Source organism: Vulpes lagopus, chromosome 2, assembly GCF_018345385.1.
Source record: "Vulpes lagopus strain Blue_001 chromosome 2, ASM1834538v1, whole genome shotgun sequence".
Lineage (NCBI taxonomy): Eukaryota > Metazoa > Chordata > Mammalia > Carnivora > Canidae > Vulpes > Vulpes lagopus.
This window is the reverse complement of record NC_054825.1, coordinates 145073634-145096938: the sequence shown is the minus strand read 5'-3', so window position 1 is coordinate 145096938 and position 23305 is coordinate 145073634. Positions and strand designations below refer to the sequence as shown.

Sequence of the window (23305 nt, the reverse complement as noted above, 5' to 3'; positions counted from 1 at the left end):
GAGTAGGATCAAGCTGTGTGTGTGTGCACTTGTGTGTGCACCCTAGATGGAGAATAGAAGTGGTAGATGAACTGGCTATTTTCTCTTCTAACTTCAAGATTATGGAATTTAGGATAAGACTTCATTACCCCAAAAGAGACTAAAAATGGTTTGGTAACATATGTAGACATTCCATCCTCTAATCTAACTGTCCAAACAGGCTAGGCTGGCAAGGTGGTTCTGCTCCACAAAGCCATTTAGGGATCTGGGTTCTTTCCATTTTATTGTGCCTTGAAGGGAGAGTCATGGATCACCCAGACACTCTCAAAAGATTGAGGAATTAGCCCACCAGATAGTCAGAAACTTGTAGGTGGGTTAGCTGTGAGGTAAATGGTGGCCCTTTCATTTCTGATGACAAGACCAGGAGGGGTCAAAATACCAGTGGGCAGTTTAGGAATCTGTACATTTATAAAATGAACTCTGAAGCTTGAACTTTGTGCATTCTGGTTCTTTCAAGTGTATTTCCCGGCTGTCAAGAATTCGGAATGAGTCTTGGTTTGAGGGTTCAAGACACTTGCATTTTAATGCTGACACATCACCACTGATTATCGGTGACCTTGGGAGCATCTCTTGGTTTCTTTTTTTTTTTAATATTTTATTTATTTATAGAGACACAGAGAGAGAGAGAGAGAGGGGCAGAGACAAAGGCAGAGGGAGAAGCAGGCTCCATGTGGGGAGCCCGACGTGGGACTCGATCCCGGGTCTCCAGGATCACACCTTGGGCTGCAGGCGGCGTCAAACCGCTGTGCCACCGAGGCTCCCCCATCTCTTGGTTTCTGCCTCTGTAAAATGATGAACTTATATCAGAGCAATCTTTTAAGAGTCCTTTAGCTCTCATTATGTAGGTTTCCAGAAACCTTATTAGTTACCTGGAGGGTGTTTTAACTTTAGTAGACATTTTCAACAGGCCATTATAAGCTCCCTTTAAAAATACTATGATCATTTCATTCTTGGTTCTTTAAGGAATAAAAATAGATGACTATTCTCCCTCTTCAGAATAATTAATAATCCTCCATTGCATGTATATAATGTTTAAGAGTTTATATCTTTAGTTATGTGGTTTATACAGCAGGTATTTTTCCTATTTTATATATAAGGGACCAGTGGCTCAGGAATTAACTAGCTTGTTCAGTTCACAAACGCATGAACTATTATTAGAAAGAACTTGGGATTTTGACTTCTAGTCCACTGCTCCTTTCTTTATACCATTCCTCCACTAGTCCTCCATTAGCAAATTGTTCAGTACTTCTCTAGGCCCAGCAACTCTGTGTGTGTGTGTGTTTGTAATTTAAATTATTTTCTAAAATAAATAAATAAATAAACAAACAAACAAATAATTTTCTTATTTGTGACTGTCCAATTCTTTTTCAAGTTCTCAAGTGACAAGAGATGGAGGAAGTTTATCCTTGATTGAAAAGAGCAAGAGGCAGAATTGAACACGGCACGAGGAGGGTCAGCTTTGAGTCTTAATCCTGCCACTTTCAATCAGTGACTGGGCAAGGAAATTATCTGATCAGTTTCCTCATCTGTACAATGGGCATGCGCCCATTTCTTAGGATTGTAGACAGGGATGCATGTTGAAACTGTAAAGTGTAAAATGGGACCTAAGATTAAGGCAAGCACATTATGAATCATTTGCGTCATCCACTGAGAATATCTTAAAGGGGAGATTTGGTCTCTCGTTTGGCGTGTCATCAGGTAACCCATGGCAGCAAAATATGGATTTAGGCATCATGAATGCACCCTGGGCTGGGCTCAGGCTTATCTGTGACCACAGTGGGCTTAGTCTGCTGGCAACAGAGCTTTCATTTCTCTCCTCTGATCATCTGCTCCCCAGAACTGTGTATTGGGTAAGAACCTGGCATCCTCAGGAACTGGAAGTACTCTGGGTGGCCCATCTCTGGGCAGAATCAAGGCCTGAGCAATTTCTTGCTTTCCAACTGGCTTCAGCCATCTGGGTGTGCTCTCATTAGCATGTTTAGTTTGTCAGCGACAGGTAATTACCAAAGCTTTGAGGTAACCTTCCTGCCAAGTCAATTATTACAATGAAAGTGAGCCTCAGGCCAAATTCTGCTACACATGCAAGCACTTATTAGCCAACAGACAAAACAGTTGTTCGTGCACTCTGTTCTGGAAGCTTAAAGGGTAAAGGGCTAAAATTTTTACTAAGCTTTCAGGACAGTGTGAACAATTTTTTACCTCTGGTTTTTGTTGCACCCATTTGTCTTGAAAACTATTGCTGGTTCCTTGAAATCCTGCTGATCATGCGAAGCTAAGTTTATGAGATCTGCTGCAGTAAGGGAGGACACCTCCTTGCCGCTAGTTCTCAGAAAGGGTGAATCAAAGAGAGCCTATTTGTAGGGTTTGAGGACCCCTGCTGGGGGATTATAAAGTGGCCTTTGCAAGATAAAGAATTGGTAGGGTTTAGGCAAAGCTTATGACATAATAGTTTTGGATTAGGGGGTGAATGGAGGGGAGGTCCTGGGAGCAAGATTTAATGAGTAAGCTGTTAGTTTTGATAAACTGTTTTAGTTGGTTCACAGTCTTACCTTTGTTAGTTGGTTCACAGTCTTACGTTTGAGGAACAAATAGTTCTTGGGGCAAGTAGCTAGATTATCTTTGCTTGTTCTCAGTATTGTTTAATACAGGGTCAGAAAAGTATGGTCAGCCCCAGAATTGATGAGCGTTGGGACAGGAAATTATGTTGGTTTTAGTTCTTACCCCAAATTTCACAGAAAACCCATTTTTAACATCCTTTATGCAATTAAACAAGCTAAGAGTTTCATCAGTTGGACAACTTATTTCCACAATCACTCTGCTAATTTAACAAAGTTGCTTGGTTGTTGTTGAGAGAGGAAGGCAAAGGAAGCTTCTGGAGTGTGGCCTTTCTCATAAATGCAAATTGACTCTCCTGGTATTTGAATCCCTGACCGTCCTTAGGGTGTTGGGTGGGCCAGCTGATAGGTACATAGTATCACACTGTCTGTGCCGAAGTATGTCAAAGTGCATTGTAGACACACTGTGGTGGTAGGTGTCTGGGTTATAGAAGGGAGCCCTCCAGCCAGTCCTGCATCTGGGCTTTCCGGGCCCCATAGCTAGAGGGATCCACTTCTGCTATGCCTATGAGAGAGATGCAGGAGCCATGAGTGATTTGGGGCAAGAAGGGAGACCATTTTGAATTGGCGAGCATCTTAAAATAGATAACTTGTCATATGGAAAGTTATAATACATACGGTGGTTTTTTTTTACTTTTTTTTTTAAATCTGGGAGATCTTTACATATGTGTTTGTAGTCACGTGGAACATTTCTGAAAGGATATACAAGGAACTGTTTACAGTAGGCACTTCTGTTGAGTGCAGTGGGAAGGGAAAGAGGGAGACTTTGATTTCCCATTTTATATCTAGAGAGGATATGCATTGTGTTGTGGGACCAAGAGGCTGTTTGGTTTCCTTGTTTTGTTTGGGTTTGGTGATCAGCCTCTGTATATCAGAACTTTCTTTTGGAGTTTTATTTGCCTTTGTGTGAATCTCGGTTGGAGGCCGGGTCCTGCCTCCCACGCTGGAAGCTTCTGAGACAAGATACTGACACTCCTGTACACCAGCAACCAGGATGTGAGCCAGTTGACCTCTACTCAGGGAAGCTCCTGCCCAGGACTCTGAAGCTGATGCAGAATAGGCCGGGCAGCTTAGACTTCCTTAAGCAAAAGAGGCAACCGGTGTCCAAGGCTGGCAACCAAGGACCTGGTTTTCCTGGGGCACGACCTTGGTAGAGGTCCCAGCTCCCAGCTTCCCTTGGCTTCTTCCCAGGTTTCTGAGCCTGGTTCCTGGGGATTCTGTGAGCTACCTGATAGCCCTGCAAGAAATTCCTTTTCTGTTTAAATAGCCTGCGTTGGTTTCCGTTATTCATAATCAAGAACTCTGCTGTAGGACCGTGATTTTTTTCTTCTGTGAATGTTACTCTTATAACAATTTAAAAAATGAATTCAAAAATTAATGAAAGGGATTCATTTTAAATATTTGGTCATTTATGGTAACTCAGATGAAAAACAAGAAGTCCAGTGGGTGCTCAAATTAGATTAATTAATGGTGAATGCTTGGTGTTGGATGTCAGGGCTGGGGTGGTGGCAGATTGGATCTTACTAGCTGTAATTTCCTTTTTTTTTTTTTTTTTAGCTGTAATTTCCTAATAAGGATATGAAAGAGTGGCCCATGGAGTTCTTTAATGGAGAAAATAGAATAATTTATAAATGGACATTGTCTTTTAGCAGATATTCTGCAAGTTGATGGAGACAAAAGAGTATAGATTTGAGTCAGACCTGGATCTTTCTCATTAATGCAAACTGACTCTCCCGGACTTTGGGTCCCCTGATTGTATAATTTAGGGCATAATAAATAAATCACCTCTCTGAGACTGTCTTCTATTTATTTTGTGTTTGTATCCACAAAATATTCTTATAAATGATCTATATGCACATTGTGTGTGTCAAATATAGTATATATATGCACACCATATATAAACATATATGTGGCATATAAACATGTTATATATATTTATCAAACATGTGTAGCATAAACTATGTGTATGTATATATAACATATGACATATATAACGTGATGTATATATGTGACATACACATGCACTACATTATATATATGTCAAACATACCACTGTGACATCATGACATTTGATAATTTACTATATGCCTTTTAAGATAAAGAAAATACTGGGCAGCCCCGTGGCACAGTGGTTTAGTGTCGCCTGTAGCCCGGGGTTTGATCCTGGGGACCCTGGATCGAGTCCCACGTTGGGCTCCCTGCATGGAGCCTGCTTCTCCCTCTGCCTGTGCCTCTGCCTCTCTCTCTCTCTGTGTCTCTATGAATAAATAAATAAAATCTTAAAAAAAAATAAGATAAAGAAAATACTTATTTAAGGAGTTCATTATTAAACTCCTTACTTTAATTAAAAATAGTCATTAGACTATTTTATAAATATATTAAAAATATATAATAAATAATTTAAATAAATTATTAAATAAAATAAATAAATAATTTAATAAAAATAGTCATTAGACTATTTTATAAAAATAGTCATTATTAAACTCCTTACTTTAATTAAAAATAGTGCATTTCTCCAATCACCCAAACCTGAGCACACTCCCCATTAGCCATTTTATTTATTTATTTATTTATTTATTTATGATTTTGTTTATTTATTTGTGAGAGACAGAGAAAGGCAGAGACGCAGGCAGAGATACAGGCAAAGGGAGAAGCAGGCTCCATGCAGGGAGCCCGATGTGGGACTCGATCCGGGGACCCCAGGACCATACCCTGGGTTGAAGTCAGGCGCTAAACTGATGAGCCACCCAGGGATCCCCCCATTAGCCATTTTAAACTTTGATTTTAGTGCCCTGGTGTTTATCTCCATCCTAAAGATGAGAGATTCATAACATTGTCTCCTATTTATCTTCTATTTTTTTGAAATTATTATTTCTCCTCTCAATGACTATAATTTTAAATAATTTCATAAACTTCTGTTTCTCAATTCATCAACTTTGGATAGTATCTTTTTGATTCTTTTTTATAAGATGAAGAGATTAGGGCAGCCCTGGTGGCGCTGTGGTTTAGCGCGGCCTGCAGCCCGGGGCGTGATCCTGGAGACCCTGGATCCAGTCCCACGTCGGGCTCTCTGTATGGTGCCTGCTTCTCCCTCTGCCTGTGTCTCTGCCTCTCTCTCTCTCTGTTTCTGTCTCTATAAATAAATAAATAAATAAATAAATAAATAAATAAATAAATAAATAAATAAAATCTTTAAAAAAAAATAAGATGAAGAAATTAGCCCTTAAATCTACTTTTTCCCTCCATCTGCCTCCTGGTGATAGAACTATTCTTTTATATTCTCAGTGTTTCAACATTTACATTTTGCTCTTAAACTATATTATACCACTGAAATTTCATTCATAAATTGTTTCTAAAGTAGTGAAAGCTAACAATAGCATTTACAGTGTTTTCATTACATGAATGTGATTGTAATAGGATATGAGAGTTGCCTTCTTTATTTTTAAAATTTTTTTAATTTTTAAAGATTTTATTTAAAAAAAACCCTTTTTGAGAGGGGGTTGGGGCAGAAGCAGAGGGATAAGCAGACTCCCTGCTGAGCAGGGAGCTGGGCTCCACTTGGGGCTGGGCTGGGCTTGATCCAGGACCCTGAGATCATGACCTGAGCCGAAGTCTGATGCTTCGCTTCACCGACTGAGCCACCCAGGCATCTTTGGATTCTTTATTTTCAGATCCACTTGGGGCTGCAGTACAGGAGAGTTAATGCCAACAGCTCCCCCTGTCCAGTGTTAGAGTATTGAAGCAGGACTTGTAAAGCTTTTGGGTGAAAACCATTTTGCAACCCTTACCCGACCTCCATCCCCTGGCCTATAAAAAGATTAGGGATTAAAGAGACAAATGTTTTGGAGAAAGTTACTGAATTGCTGTGGCATTTTGAGTCCACCTCCGCATGGGGAAAGGAGTGAGTGCTAAAAGATAAGCATTTGGAGAACCCTTGGTTGACTGGGACTGGTGTCAGGCACTTGCCTGGGGAATTTTAAAGGGCTCGTTGAAGTGCCTTCTGGCCTCAGAGTTAAAAACTACTGTTGGGAAAGTACTGTTGTGCTTTCCTAGTCCAAGGCCAAGTGGGGAGAGGCTGGGCCTGTTCTTCTGGATGCTTTAAGAGTAGAGAATAGTAGGCTCAGCAGTCCTGCTTCAGAACATCATTTGGGAGAAAGTTGTCTGTGAACACTGGCTGAAAGCAGACAGGAAGAGTCAAGTGAACTGTGGCTGCTCTTACCTTCTTTTTTAAAAATAAATTGTTAATTTATTCATGAGAAACACACAGAGAGAGGCAGAGACACAGGCAGAGGGAGAAGCAGGCTCCTTCTTGAGACCCTGACGAGGGACTCGATCCCAGGACCCTGGGATCAGGCCCTGAGCCAAAGGCAGACGCTGAACCCCTCAGCAACCCAGGCGTGCTCACTGCTCTTACCTTCTTTACCAACATGGCCCGGTCTCTCTGTGATTCCCTCCTCTCCAAAATGACAGAGCTGTGGCTGGCAGGCCTCAGGAGGAGAAGTGCACACGAAAAGCATGGAAGCAGAGAAGATGGCAGCCACCCCTTGTCTTTCCCCTGCAAGCTTGCTCCTCCCCTATAGTGATCCATCTCATAAGAGGGACAGAAGCTTGAATTTAAAAATGAAGCTCCAAGTTTTGACTAGGACCCAGGTCCAGATATTCTAATCATGGAAAGGAGACTTTTTGTAACTTAAAGTGGCCGGAGGATTTTTTGCACCTGATATTGACCAGAGAGGTTGTGGGCCTGGCCCCAAATTTATCTGAGCATCAGCACAAACCAGCCATACAAAGTGGGCTTCAGCAACGTTGAGGGAGAAAGCAAAGTGGGTTTCTGTTGGCCTTCATGAGTCCTGCTTGCTCAAGGGATCGGCGACATTATTTTTGGTAGCACCAAAAATTATTTTTGGTAGCACCATGAGTGATGGAGTCTAGAGGAAAGGAGGTATAATCCCATGTCCCTCAAAAGAGGACAGTCTTGAGCAGCCAAGTCACATCCGTTAGTTATTCTTTCTGATCCTGTCATTTGCTAGGTACCATACCTCGTTTCAGTTCACTTCAGTTTCAGACCATGACATTGACGGATAGGTTTATGTTATTTCTGGAGTTTCTTTCTTTCTTTCTTTTTTTCTTTTCTTTTCTTTTCTTTTCTTTTCTTTTCTTTTCTTTTCTTTTCTTTTCTTTTCTTTTCTTTTCTTTTCTTTTCTCTTTCTTTCTTATTTATTCATGAGAGGCACACACAGAGAAAGGCAGAGACACAGGCAGAGGGAGAAGCAGGCTCCCCATGCAGAGCCCGATGCGGGACTCGATCCCAGGATCCCGGGATCACGACCTGAGCCAAAGGGAGACTCTCAACCACTGAGCCACCTAGGGGCTTTTCTGGAGTTTATAAATGGCTCTTTTCTTTGTTCTTCTGACAAAGAAGGCATCTAATCTCAGAGATGATCTAGCTGCTATTTTCCTTCTCCTTCCCCTCCTCCTCCTCCTCCTCCTCCTCCTCCTCCTCCTCCTCCTCCTCCTCCTCCTCCTCTTCTTCTTCTTCTTCTTCTTCTTCTTCTTCTTCTTCTTCTTCTTCTTCTTCTTCTTCTTCTTTTCTTCTTTCTCTTTTTAATATTTTATTTATTTATTCATGAGAGAGAGAGAGAGGCAGAGACACAGGCAGAGGGAGAAGCAGGCTCCATGCAGGGAGCCCTACATGGGACTCGATTCCAGGACTCCAGGATCATGCTCTGGGCCGAACCCAGGCACTAAACCACTGAGCCACCCAGGGATCCCTTCTTTTTTAAAACAGTTTTATTGAACTCTATTTGATGTACTATGACATTCACCCATGTTAAGTTAACTACAGCTCAGTAGTTGTTACATGTTCACAGATAGGCACAGACATCTTCACCACCAATTGTAGGACATTTTCATCACCCCAAAAAGAAACTCAGTACCCAGTAGAAGTCCCTTCCATTTCCAAGGTGCCTGGGTGGCTTAGTCGGTGAAGCATCTGACTCTTGATTTCAGCTCAGATCATGATCTCAGGGTCAAGAGATCAAGCCCTGCATTGGGGTTCATGCTCAGTGTGGAGTCTGCTCAAGATTCTTTCTCTCCCTCTGCCCCTCCCCACTCACTGTGTGTGTGTTCTCTCTCTCTCTCAAAATAAGTAAATAAATCTTTAAAAAGTCCCTCTCATTTCCTTCCAATACCCCAACCCTGGGAAACCACTAATGAACTGTCTGCTTCCATAAATTTGCCTATTCTGGGTATTTCAAATAAAGGGAATTATATAATATGTGATCCTTTGTAACTGGCTTCTTTCACCTAGCATATTTTTTGAGTATAGCATTTTTAAGGGTTATCCATGTTAGAGAATGTATTAGTACTTTTTCCCCTTTTTGAATTATTGGGTACTATTCCAGTGATGGACGTATTACATTTTATTTATCTATTCATCAGGTGATAATGGACATGGCCACTTTCTGGCTATCATGAATAATGCTGCTGTGAACATTAGTGTACAGAGTTTTTGTGGACTTGTTTTCATTTCTCTTGCCGATACACCTAGGATAGAATGGCTGAGTCATATGGTATCTCTGTGTTGAACATTTTGAGGAACTGTTTCCTCAAGCGGCTGTGTTACTTTCCATTTCTGTCTGCAGTGTGTCCTGGTTCCAGTTTCTCCACATCTTTGCCAACACTTACTATTGTATGCCTTTTTGATGAGAGCCAACTTTATGGGTATGATGTGGTCTCTCAATGTGTTTTTGATTTGATACTGAGAATCTTTTCATATGCTTCTTGGTCATTTGCATGTCTTCTTTGGAGAAATGTCTATTTAGACTCCTTGCACATTTTCCCATTGGGTTGTCTTTTTACTGCAAGTCTCTTATCAGATATATGATTAGCAGTTTACTTTTTTGATGGTGTCCTTTGAGGCCCAAAAGTTTTTCATTGTGATGTTGTCCAGTTTATCCATTTTTTATTATGTTGCCAAACAGTAGTATTTAAGAAGGCTGATCTAACCCACGATTATAAAGCTTTACTTATATATTTCTTGCAAGAGTTTTCTTGTTTTAGCTTATTCTTGGGTCTGTGGTCCATTTTGAGTAAATTTTTGCATAAGCTGTGAGGCAGCAGTCCAAGTGCATTCTTTTGCATGTGGGTATCCAGTTGTCCCAACATCATTTATTAAAAAGACTTCCTTCCTCACTGATAGTCTCAGAATACTTGCTAAAAATCAGTTGAGTCTAAGTGTGAGGTTTCTTCATCTGGCTTCTTAAATTACACTCTCTGTTAGTTTTTCCACTTTTTCCTTTGGACATATGGAGGACTACTGACTTCCTGTTCTAGTTTGGACGTAATCATGTTCCAGGCCTGCTGCACAGATGTCATGTGAAAATTTCTTTTCTTTGTATTCTTGGATTACAGCCATTGTTTCTTAGACCTCATGCCTCATGCATTCTTTTTCCTTGAATCCCTTTTTTATTTTGCCAGAAACATGATCGAATAAAACTTTTCAGAAATGATGTGAGGGAAGCGGGGAGCTCTCTTAGGGTTTGAATATCTTGAATGTGTCTTTGTTTTGCCCTCCCATTTGAAGGGTAGTTTGTCTGGATAGAGAATTCTAGGTTCAACAAGTTTTCTATCCAGAATTAGAAAGCATTCCTTGATGACTTCTGTCACTGATATGAAGCTTGATGCTGACTAATTCTTGTTCCTTAGTAAGCAGCCTCTTTTTTTTTTTCATATCTAGAAGCTTTCAAGATCTTTTCTTTACCTGGGTATTGATAAAACTTAATTTTCAAGAAGATAAAAATCATGACTCCTGGGGAAAAAAAGTGAACATGTGTCATTAATGAGGGAAAACTGCTTCAAAGAACATTTGAGAAGGTAAATATTTGTAGGTAATGTTAAGAGGGGACTGCTGTGATGGATACAAAACTGGTGGATGTCTAGCAGGCCCAGAGTGGTAACTTTAAGGGTTTCTTGTTCCATTGGACAGAATTTATTTTCATCTCTTCCAAAAAGAAAATCTACAACTTAAATGGTGCCTCTACAGAATTGTAAAATAGCCAATTAAGTGGTGCCTGGGTGGTTCAGTCTGTTAAGTGTCTGCCTTTGGCTCAAGTCATGATCCCAGGGTCCTGGAATCAAACCCCACATCAAGTTCCCTGCTGAGCAGGGATCTTGCTTCTCCTTCTCCCTCTGTTCCTCCTGCTTGTGCTCTCTGGCGCGCTCTCTCTCTCTGTTAAACAAATAAATAAAATCTTTTAAAAAAATAGCGAATTAAAAAAATAGCCAATTAAATAAGCAGATAATTGGAATACCAAAATCTCCTTTGCTTTTTCCAAGTTTCAGATAATTTTTCTGATGGTCTTTTGAAATTACATGAGGATGTGTCAAGGCGTGAGTCTTCTTTTTCTTCACCCTTTTGGAGTACTTTTATTTCTTGAGGCTTTGAGGTCTTTTTTTTATTATTTTTTTAAAAAGATTTTATTTATTTATTCCTAGAGACACACACAGAGAGAGAGAGAGAGAGAGAGATAGGGGCAGAGGCATTAGGCAGAGGGAGAAGCAGGCTCCATGCAGGGAGCTTGATGTGGGACTCGATCCAGGGTCCCCAGGATCAAACCCCAGGCTGCAGGCAGTGCTAAACTGCTGCGCCACCGGGGCTGCCCGGCTTTGAGGTCTTTTAATTAGAAGATGTGTCTTTCTTCAACACTGAGCACTTTTCTTTAGTGTTTCTTTGATTATTTCCTTCCCTCCATTTGCTCCTTCTTCCTAGAACATCTAGTAGACGGATGTTGGACCTCTTGAATTTTTGCCTTCTTGTTTCTTCATTTTTTCAAAGTCTTAGGCTTCTGGTACTTCACATCTATATACTTCATGAGGCATTTCCTAAAAATAAGGCATTCTTCTACCTCAGAATAATAACATTATCACAACTAAGAAAGTTACTATAATTTCCTTTTTTTGTTTTTTTAGTTATTGGTAATTTCCTAATGCCATGCAATATTCAGCCCATGTTAATTAACATTTCCCCAGTTACTCCAAAATGTTGCATAACTTCTTAATCAAAAGCTTTTAATGAGTATGATCTGTGAATATTTCCATATGTGTAAATGCACAGTTTGATGTGTTATCAAAAAGTATGCCTGTATAGACTAGCTCTTTTTTTTTTTTTTTTAAACCCAGGACCTAATGAAGGTTCAGTCATATAATTAGATTCTTCTCTTTAGTCTTTTCTGTTCTAGAACATTCTTCCTGCCACATTCCCCCCCCCCCCCACATTTTTTTTTCCAGGGATTGACTTTGTGGAGACACGAGTCCACTTGGTTTATTTCTTCCTTTCCTTCTCCTTCTCCTTTTTCTTCTCCCACTCCCCATTTTCTTTTGTCCACTTGCTCTTCATCTTTCTTTTGACATGGAAGATTTCAAATATGCCCCTAACTGGAGAGAAATACAACAGCTCCTCTCATACTCATGGCCCAGCTACCAAAATCCCTGACGCATGTTCAGACTTGTTTTATCTAAACCCCTGACCATTCTCTTCTCTTTCTCCTGCCATCAGATTGTGTTGAAATAAATAACAGTCCTCACACATAAAATATTTTGGAATATATTTATAATTGACACAGCTAGTAGCCCAGCAAGGGCTGTTGACCAGAGCATGACTGTGTGGCCTCCCCACATAATAGCTGCCCAGCATGGTGGCTGGGTTCTGTGATGCAGAGTGTCTGAGAAGAATGTTCCAAGGGCCTGGGGGGAAAAGGGGGCATCAGGCTTCCTAAGATCCACCCTTGGATGTCCACTGCATTCTATTGATCACATGAGTTCCTAAAACCAGCTTAGAGTGAAGGGGAGGGTGGGGCGCCTGGGTAGCTCAATGGTTAAGCATCTGCCTTCAGTTTGGGATTGGTGATCCTGGGTCCAGGGATCGAGTCCTGCTTTGGGGTCCCTGTGAGGATTCTACTTCTCCCTCTATTTCTCTTCTTTTTCTCTGTGTCTCTTGTGAATAAATAAATAAAATCTTAAAAAGAAAAAAAAAAAAGAAAAGAGGGAAATTGGGAATTGGATTTCACCTCTTTTTTTTCTTTTGCAATTCTTAAAAGTTGGGGTAAAATGTACATATTTTAAAATTTACCATTTTGACTTTTTAAAAAAAGATTTTATTTATTCATGAGAGACAGAGAGAGAGAGGCAGAGACGCAGGCAGAGGGAGAAGCAGGCTCCATGCAGGGAGCCCGATGTGGGACTTGATCCCGAATCTCCAGGATCACGCCCTGAGCCAAAGGCAGACGCTTAACCGCTGAACTACCCAGGCATCCCCCATTTTGACTCTTTAAAAGTGTACAGTGTACAGTGACATTGAGTACCTTCACAATGCTGTGCAACCATCACTACTATCCATTTCCAGAACTTGTTCATCATCTCAAACAGAAACTCTCTACTCATTCAACTGTAACTCCTCATCTCCCTAGTAATCACCATTGTACTTATGATTTTGTCTACTGTAGGTACCTCTTATAGTTGGAATCATGCAATATCTGGCTTATCTCACTTAGCATAGTGTTTCCAAGACTCATTCACTTTGTAGCATGTGCCAGTACTTCCTTCCTTTTTAAGGCTGGATAATATTCCCCAGTGTGTTTTGAACTCCACCGCTTGATGTGAGAAACAGCCTGCAGGTACAGAAGGCAAACTTGGTGGTGGCCATCTGTGGAGACTGTTGACTCTACATAGCTTCTCAAGAGCTGACATCTCCATTGCCAGGGAGTCAAGAGATCTGATTCTCCAACATGCCAATCCTTGAGAAGCTAACAGCAGTGGAGAAGCAACTAGAAGCAGGGAAAGAACCAAAACTAGAGAAGCACAGAGGAAAGGAGAAATGAATAAAGGAGTAAGAAAAGTAGAGGCTCAAGAATCACAGATCTGCAACTTTGTTTACACCTTCCTGTGGCTGTTAGTATCTTCAAATCCACATTTACTTCTATCACCTTATTCCCAAGGGCTGCAGCAAACCTCATTTCTGCTCCTTTCACCTTGTTTGAATAGCCAGGCTCACATGCCACGTCATCCTCTCGATTATTTCTCTTGAGACTCTCATTAGGGTGTTTTCCTCCTGGTCCTTAGCCCATTCCTGATGAGGGCACACCCATTTAGGGTGATAGAGCTAAGTTACATCGGGGAATAATGGAGCCCGATGCTCGCTGAGGGCACCCCCTCTTCTGCTCTGCCTGATTGCTCAGGTCGTGAGAAAAGCCACTTTTCTAGCAATGAGGGGTGATGGAGACTGGGGGATCTGCCAGGGAACAGGGGAAAGGACCCCACAGCAAGGCAGGATTTCTTTTTCATGAGCAAGGAGCCCTGGAAGTACCCTTGAGATTTATTCATTTTCAAATCATTTCAGGAATGATTTGCACATTACATTTCAGGAATTAGCAACTCTCGGTCGTAAGTGCTTTTAGCTCACCTCAAGGCTGGGTCCCAAACAAACTGATGACAATTTGTCTCACTCCGGTGGGGATAGGAAGAAGCCTTTTGTGCCTATTGAAAAAGGAACTGGAGATAAACGTTATTACATTTTAAACACGTTATAAAAAGAGAATCTGGGGACAGCAATAACCTGAATAGATCTGATACTTAAATATCTTTGAAAGGAAAGGGAGATGGCTGGTTCCATTCAGAGCAATGGGCCTGTGTTTGGCTTGTTGGCAAAGGGAACCAGTCTGGATGTTGGCAATATATCTGCCAAACTTCTGGAAGGAGTTTAAAGGGTGTCAAGGAAGTGAAGCCTTGGAGTAGGTTCTTTTAGGATCCAAGGATTAAAGGCACACAGACAAACCAAGCCAGTGAGTGTATGAGCTCCTGAGATAGTTTAAAGCAGCCAGAGTCTGGGCTTTGAGCTGTGATTTGTTATGTTTTGTTGGTTGCCTTGGTGCTGGGTGGTCAATCTTAAAATTCATTTTGCTAACTTAGTTCAGGGATCATTTTACTTTGGTGTCTTCATTTTTTTTCCAGCATAAGTGTGTGGTGCTCAGATAGCTTTGCTCATGATTCTACATCTTTGTATTAAAATGCTTCTGCAAATTGAATTAAAATGGTAAATGTTAAGAGCTAACTAAACAGTTACATTAACTGTCAAAGGATGTATGACATTTGTCTTATTAACCAGTGACTAATCAGTGGTTTGGAGCTTGGACTCCTTGTCTCTGAGGACATAAATGTTAAAATATTGGTTAGATTCCCAGTTTGATCACACAGTGTTCTTGTTTCAATGGGAAAACATAACATAAATTCTAAGGACTGTGTGCTTTGTTCTTCTACCCACTTACTCACCACCTACACTCGTACTTCCTTTAAAATAATCGGACAGGAATCCCAACCCTTTCTTTCCATTTTCTTTCCCTAGAAAGTGGTAGTTTCCATGAGGAACAGTGGTGGTAGCCATTTTCATGCAAGCAGTGATAGTAAAGCCAGTGTTTGCCCTTCAGAATCTATTCTGTATATGTTCTAGAATATTAGTAAGAATGCATGATACCTCCATGTAGTATTTATCATAAAGAATTGGCTTTCTTTCCTTTGCTTATAGATTGATGGATGGATTCCTCTATCCACTCATTCAGGATAATTTAAGACCATCTATGTCTTTGTGTCTTTGGTTCAGATTTTGTGCCCCACTGGAGAAAAGTGTATTTTGGCTTCATTTATCTCAAGCAGTATCAAAAGGCTGTATATGGGGAGCAGGGGCGGGGGCGGGGGGGAGCACAGCATTTAAATGACCACCAGTGGTATTTTCTTGGGAAATTAAAAGATTAATAAAAAGGGGTGCCTGGGTGGCTTAGTTGGTTAAGTGTCTGACTCTTGATTTCAGCTCAGGTCATGATCTCAGGGTCGTGAGATTGAGCCCCACAATTGGGCTCCATAGTGGGCGCAGAGCCTGCCTAAGATTCTCTGTCTCTTTTCCCTGTCCCTCTGCTCCTTCCCCACTCCCTCTCACTAAAAAAAAAAGGAAAGAAAGATGAATAAAAGCGTGAAGGGAAAGAATTCTGAACTGATAATATTTTTTAAATTGGAAAATTTTGAGAAGTTTCTCTTCATGAAGAATTTGGTGAGCTTTTGATGTTTAAAATTTTTTTTAAATTTTTATTTATTTATGATAGTCATCACAGAGAGAGAGAGAGAGGCAGAGACATAGGCAGAGGGAGAAGCAAGCTCCATGCCCTGGGAGCCCGACGTGGGATTCGATCCCGGGTCTCCAGGATCGCGCCCTGGGCCAAAGGCAGGCGCTAAACCGCTGCGCCACCCAGGGATCCCGCTTTTTATTTATTTATTTATTTATTTATTTATTTATTTATTTATTTATGATAGTCACAGAGAGAGAGAGAGAGAGAGGCAGAGACACAGGCTGAGGAAGAAGCAGGCTCCATGCACCGGGAGCCTGATGTGGGATTCGATCCCAGGTCTCCAGGATCGCGCCCTGGGCCAAAGGCAGGCGCCAAACCGTTGCGCCACCCAGGGATCCCGAGGGATCCCGCTTTTGATGTTTAAATGGAAATGCACACCTGCATGTGAATGCGTGGGTACACACACACACACACACACACACACACAGATTCACTTATCCCATGCATGAGGCTCCACCCTCAAGACCTAATCACCCCTCTGAGGTGCCCTCTCCCAATACCAACATCTTGGAGTTAGGGTCTCAACATGTGTATTTTGTGGGGGACACAGACATTCAGACCACAGCACTGAGTGTTATTCCCTTTATGAGCTTATGATTTGTTCATCCGTTCTCCTATTCTTGGGTATTTGGGTTGTTTCCAGTTTGAGGCTGTCATGAACCAGTGCTCTGACATGCCTGTACATGTCTTTCTATGGACACATGCATTAATTGTCTTGCACCTAAATTCACCTAAAAGTGAATTGCTGAGTCATAGGGCCGTAGATGTTGAATTTTGTTAGAAATAGTAAACACCAATACTTTTTTCATAGTGGTTGTACCGATTTCTAACTGCTTCTTAGACTCCAAGCCAGTGCAGTTTCTAGCCTCACTTTCACTGCTGCCCATTTCTGAACATTTGGAGAGTCTGAGGAGCGAATCCTGTGGTTTTGGCTTTCCTCACTGCTATTGTAGGAATCTCTTTTCTCAGAGACCCCTGAGTTCAATTCACACTGGCCCATTAGCTTTCCAGCTTTTAAAATTCTGATGGTGTTTTCCTTTTCTTTCTGTCTTATGGATTTCTGCCTTTATAACTTTTCTTTCAGGGGCACATGGGTGGCTCAGTGGTCGAGCATCTGCCTTCAGCTCAGGTCATGATCCTGGGGTCCTGGGATCAAGTCCTACATCAGGCTTCCCACAGGGAGCCTGCTTCTCCCTCTGCCTGTGTCTCTGCCTCTCTGTGTCTCTCATGAATAAATATAAACAAATATATTTTTAAAATGTTTAAGACTTTTCCTTCAGAGCCATTTTATTTATTTATTTGTTTGTTTGTTTGTTTATTTCTTCAGGACCATTTTATTGAATTGGTAGCACTAAATGCTTATGTTCTCTCCACTATATTAAACCTCCTCATTTTTAAACAATGCAACCTTCACACGATCTCTGGAACTATTTATTTATTTAAACATGGCTGGGTGAGTTTCAGCTGCATCTTGAGTTTGGAGCAGTAGGGAAGAAGCAGCAAAATACAAGTCCTTAGACAGTAGGGAAAGGTCAACCTATTTAGGGAATTGAAATCTTGTACCAAATAAGACAGTCAACAATACCAAGCTGTGATAGGCATAATTATTTAATGATATTATGTGATGGGGATTATGAGGAATTTTTAGCAGGCAGAAACAGGCAAATTGAAAGTGATGCTTCTTCTGGGTGACCTCAGGTTCCCCAAACAGTGTTTTATTGGATCATTTAATTGAGACCTGGAATGAACTGGGGGCACAACTGCAAGAGATCAAAGTGGAGGTGAATTCCAAAGACCAAAATAAAAAATATAATACCTTTGCATCAAGCTACCTGGTATATAAGTATCATAAAGTACTCCTGGCTCAAGTTAGTAACAGTAAAACCAAAAGCATAAAAAGTGTCACTCCTGTTGTCAGTCCCTGTGAGAGGACCGGCTTTTTGGATCTTGGATTTTGCATCTTACCCTTCAGAGCCACAGGGTGCCAGTCACAGAGGGCAAGCTCTCCACTTTTTGGGTCCCACTGTCTTTCATGTCTAAAATGCAAGTTCTAGAAAGACATCTCTGCCTTGACTCTGGGCATTTCTATGTCCTGATGGTAAATCCCAATGATGAATTGGCCTCGACAGAATTTAGGAACTGGAACCCATGGCGTTCACCTCGCTGAGCAGGTGGTAATGAATTTGAGTTGAGAACAATAGGAACTAAGCTTAAAGATCAGGAAAAAATTAGGTCAAATATGTGGAAGAAATTTATAAAGATGTTAATTCAGGTGCATTAAAAGCTTTAAGACCAGAATGCTGGTCCCAGAGCTAGTGAAATTTGTTTCATGAAATTCATTTTGTAATAACAAGCTTCTCCCCCAAAGAGGAAGTGCCTATTATTATTAATAAAACCAATTGTGTAGCATTTTGCAGCATGCAAAGAATTTTTATTTACATCATTTTGTGTGATTCTCTCATTATTCTTGTGAGGTAGGAATGTGGACCTGTTTAGCTGATGAGAAAAGTGAATCTTACAGAGGTTGCTTAAAATATCACAGCGAACAAGTGGGAAAGCCTGATTTTGAACTAGGTATCTTGATTCCAAATTCAGGTGGTTGCCACAAAGAGAAACTAAGATCACTTGCAATGATTTTTTTCTTTTTTTTTAAGATTTTATTTATTTATTCATGAGAGAGAGAGAGGGAGAGAGAGACAGAGACAGAGACACAGGCAGAGGGAGAAGCAGGTTCCATTCAGGGAGCCCGACATGGGACTCGATCCCAGGACTCTAGGATCATGCCCTGGGCCGAAGGCTGAGCCACCCAGGGATCCCCATGCAATGATTTTTTTTTAAAAAGCACATAAGAACTGTAAGAAATTCTTCCCCTTCTGAGATATAGTTGAGCACTTTGCGACTATGATGTTTCTTCCTTAGTAGCTGATGTTTTACTGCCTCCTGTTGGGGGTAGGGATACCCTCTTGTGATGACTGGGATGGAAATTTGGGTCTTGGAGGTTATATGATTATAACTAGGTTAAAGCCAGAGAGGTCTATCCTGAAAGTCCCTGTAAATCCTAAGTGGGTCCCTTATAACTCCAATATTGTATACCCTTGAACCTGGTCCAACCTCTGAAAGACACATGCTTGGTATACTAATAGCCCCCATGCCTGATACATGCTGCTGTGGTCTACACTAGAGTAATTCAGATGACCAAATAGCCAGTAAGTTTGGTCTGATATTTAATGATTGTAATAGAAAAGCCACATGCAGGAATATGTTTGGAGGACAGTGCACAGTGATTTTGTACATGGCCTATGTGCCTTGGCCCAGGTCCTCATTCTGGGTTTGGTGTGGTGGTAATCTGACTTTGATTTCTCCTTGGCAGCTCATCCAGTGCAGGAGAGAGAAGCTGAGTCTACCAGGCAGTGAATCTTTGGAGCAATCTCTCAGATTGTTTGTTATTCTGACATTTGAGAAGTAGCCTCATTCATTGTATGATCTCACACTCCCGTCTTGGCAGGTGGATTCAGAATTGTCTTTCTTGCTTTCTTTTTAATATAATAAATATAATTTATATAAATCCCTAATAATAAGTGTTCAGTTAGCCAAGTTTTGAGAGTTGGATATACCAATGTAGCCACTGTCCAAAAGTCCAAATTTTCTGTCATTTCAGAAAATTCTCTTCTTTGTCCTCAGTCAATCCCCTCCCCCCACCAAACAGGCACCGCTCTTCTGATTTCTATCACCATGATTATTTTGTTTATTCTTGAACTTCATGTAAGTGGAATCATCTAGTACTTGGTTTACTTCACTCAATGTCTTTGAACCTCTTTGTGTTGTTATCAGTAGTGTGTTCCTTTTTGTTCCTGGAAGTTATTCCACTGTTTGAAAATACCACAATATGCTTACTTATTATCCTGCTTTTGGACACTTGAGTTATTTTCACTTTTGGTCTGATAAAGCTGCTATAAACATTCTTTTCTGTCTTTTTGTGGGCAATTGCACTTATTTCTCTGGGTCTTTTCCTAGGAGTGGAACTGCAGATTGTAAGGTAGGCATATATTCAGATTTTTTTTGCAGTTTTTAAATACATTTAATTATCAACATATTAATATTTGTATAAATAGATTTATATATACATAATATACATAAATATATTAATAGAAAACTTTTAAATACTTTATTATAGAATAGTTTTAGACTTACAGAAGTTTTTCAAAGATAACACAGAGAGGTCCTGTATACAGCATACTCAGTTTCCCCATCTTTGACATGATACATTTGTCACAACTAATGAACCAACATTGAGACGTTATTATTAGCTAAAATACATACTCTTTGGATTTCCTTAGTTTTTTAAAAAATTTTATTTATTTATTTTAAAAGTGCAAGGGAGCATAAGCAAGGCGGGCAGAGGGAGAGAGAGAAGCAGGCTCCCCACTGAGCAGGGAGACTTGGGGCTCAGTCCCAGGACCATGGGATCATGACCTGAGCCGAAGGCAGCTGCTTCACTGACTTCGCCACCCAGGCACCTCCAGATTTCCTTAGTTTATATCTAATGTTCTTTTTCTGTCCATTATCCCAGCTTAGTATATCACATTACTACATTATTTGCTTGTCATGTCTCCTTAGGCTCCACTTAGCTGTGACAGTTTCTCAGACTTCCCTTGTTTTTGATGACCTTGACCGTTTTGAAGAGTACTTGTCAGGTATTTTGTAGCATGGACCTCAGTTGGATTGTCTGATGTTTTTCTTATGATTAGACTGAGGTTATCATCGGTTTGGCAGAGGAAGAACCGGAGGTAAAATGCCATTTTCAGCACATTGTATCAAGGGTACATGCCATCCACATGACTTACCAGCAATGTTAACTTTGGTCACCTGGTTGATGTCATATTTGTCAGGTTTCTCCGCTGGAAGATTGCTCTCCCTTTCGCCTTTCCATATTGTGTTCTTTGGAAGGAACTCACTTTGTGCAGCACATACTTAAGGAGTAAGGAGTCGAGGTGGACTATCTTCATAAATCACAGTTGACCTTTGAACAACAGGGGTTTGAACTTCATGGCTCCACTTACATGCAGATTTTTTTCCTGATAAATATAGTACAATATTGTAAATATATCTTCTCTTCCTTCTGATTTTCTTAGTAACATGTTCTTTTCTCTAGCTTGCTTTATTGTAAGAATACAGCATATAATACATATAACATGCAAAATATGTGTTAATCGACTGTTTATATTATCAGCAAGGCTCTGGTCAATAATAGGCTATGAATAGTTAAGTTTATCGGCAGTCAGAAGTCATACTCTGATTTTGCACTGTGTGCGGGGGTTGGGGGTTGGCACCCCTCAGCCCTGCATTGTACAAGGGCCAACTGTATTTGGAATTCTTTGGCATGGGAGATTTATATTTAGTTTTTAAGAAATGGCAACACCATTTTATCCTCAGATAAGCAATGTGTTTGTCCATGTGCTCCTTATCCTTACCAACACTTGCTTTTGTCATTCTATCTAATTTTAACTCTTCTAGTTAATGTGAAGTGGTATCTTACTGTGTTTTTTTTAATATTTTATTTATTTATTCATGAGAGACACACAGAGAGAGAGAGAGAGAGAGAGAGAGGCAGAGACACAGGCAGAGGGAGAAGCAGGCTCCATGCAGGGAGCCTGATGCGGGACTTGATCCTGGGCCTCCAGGATCACACCCTGGGCAGAAAGGCAGGCACTAAACCGCTGATCCACCCAGGGATCCCCTTACTGTGGTTTTAACTGCATTTATGATGAATAATGATATTGAATGACTTTTCCTGTGCTTGTTGACCATTCCTGTATCTTCCTGTTCAAGTCTTTTGCCCATTTTTTTGTGTTGCTGTTTTTTTATTATTGAATTAAAAAATTATTTGTATATCCTGAATAAAGCTTCTTTGTTTAATATATACATGAAGTATTTTCTCCCAGTCTGTGGCTCGTCTGTTGGTTTTCCTAACAGTGTTATTTGATGAGCTGGATTCAAGATTTTATTTTTAATTTTAATTTTTTAAAAAATATTTTATTTATTTATTCTTGAAAGAGAGAGAGAGTCAGAGACACAGACAGAGGGAGAAGCAGGCTCCATGCTGGGAGCCTGATGTGGGACTTGATCCCAGGTATCCAGGATCACACCCTGGGCTGAAGGCGGCGCTAAACCGCTGAGCCACCCGGGCTGCCCTGGATTCAAGATTTTAATAAAGAGATTTGGGGACCAGTGCAGGAAGTAATGAACCCTCACTCATTCTATATCTGATGCTGCTAATTTTTTAGTTATAAATATTTATTTATTTATTTAAAAAGATGTTATTTACTTATTTGAGAGAGATTGAATGAGTGGGGGCGCAGAGGGAGAATGACCAGAAGATTCTGAGCTGAGCACCAAGCCCTATGTAGGGCTCTATCTCAAGACCCTGAGATCATGACCTGAGCCAAAACCAAGAGTTGCACTCGACTGGCTGAGCCACCCAGGTGCCCCATAGTTAGGAAGATTTTGATGTGCTAGTGGACATAAGGATTATAACCACACTTTTTTTTTTAAAGCCATCTGATAGTGCATGAAAAGATAATTTTTTAAAAAAGATTTTATTTATTTATTCATGAGAGACACAGAGAGAGAGAGAGAGAGAGAGAGAGAGAGGCAGAGACACAGGCAGAGGGAGAAGCAGGCTCCCTGCAAGGAGCCCGATGTGGCACATGATCCCAGGTCTCCAGGATCACACCCTGGACTGCAGGCTGCGCCAAACCGCTGCGCCACCGGGGCTGCCCTGAAAAGATAATTTTTGAAGGAAAGTTAGACTTCCCCATAGTAACAATAATTGTGTTGCTGGGTGTGAAAATTCCAGATGTATTGGGTCTCTTTGAATAGCAATTGCCAGCCCAGGTGAGAAGATCATGTTTTGTCCTTGGCCAACTTTACATCTTCCTTTTCCAAAGCTTTGGCATGATAATGACTGACATAGTACATGAGAGGGATGTGCTCCATGCTGTTCCAGTCAAGCCCTATAGACACTGTGAAATCATGAGAAACAGTAACACAGCAGCTGATGCCAGCATTTCCTCCAACATTTGATGACAGAGTGTATGGTCCTTTTACAGATTAACAAAATAAGGAGAGAAGCAGAAGCCAGACTACTCCTGGAAAGGCAGAAAGAATTCCTTTTAAGAAAAGGGGCATCAAAAAAAAAAAAAAAAAAAGAAAAGGGGCATCATGTGATATTAAATATTGACTCATAACATGGGTTTAGAGGAGACACTTTCAAGCTTCTTGGAATACCAGCAACAAAGAATCAGCTTTCCAAACTAGAATTCATTTGTGAAGTCACTTAACAGCCAACTCTGGCATTAGCTACCCTAACTGATGCTTAGTTCTAACGATCGTCATTAGCTCCAATCTTTTATATTTGCAATAAGATTTGGTTTTGATAATAAATATAGTTCTCAAGTGGAAAAGCCTCAGTAGTCTCTA

At 40.7% G+C, this 23305-nt stretch overlaps 1 protein-coding gene across 1 annotated transcript in view; it reads left to right on the top strand.

Moving 5' to 3' along the window:
* The window catches only part of FAM189A2 (family with sequence similarity 189 member A2), a 63729-nt gene that overhangs the window by 15072 nt on the left and 25352 nt on the right, over positions 1-23305 (top strand). The window lies entirely within an intron of this gene.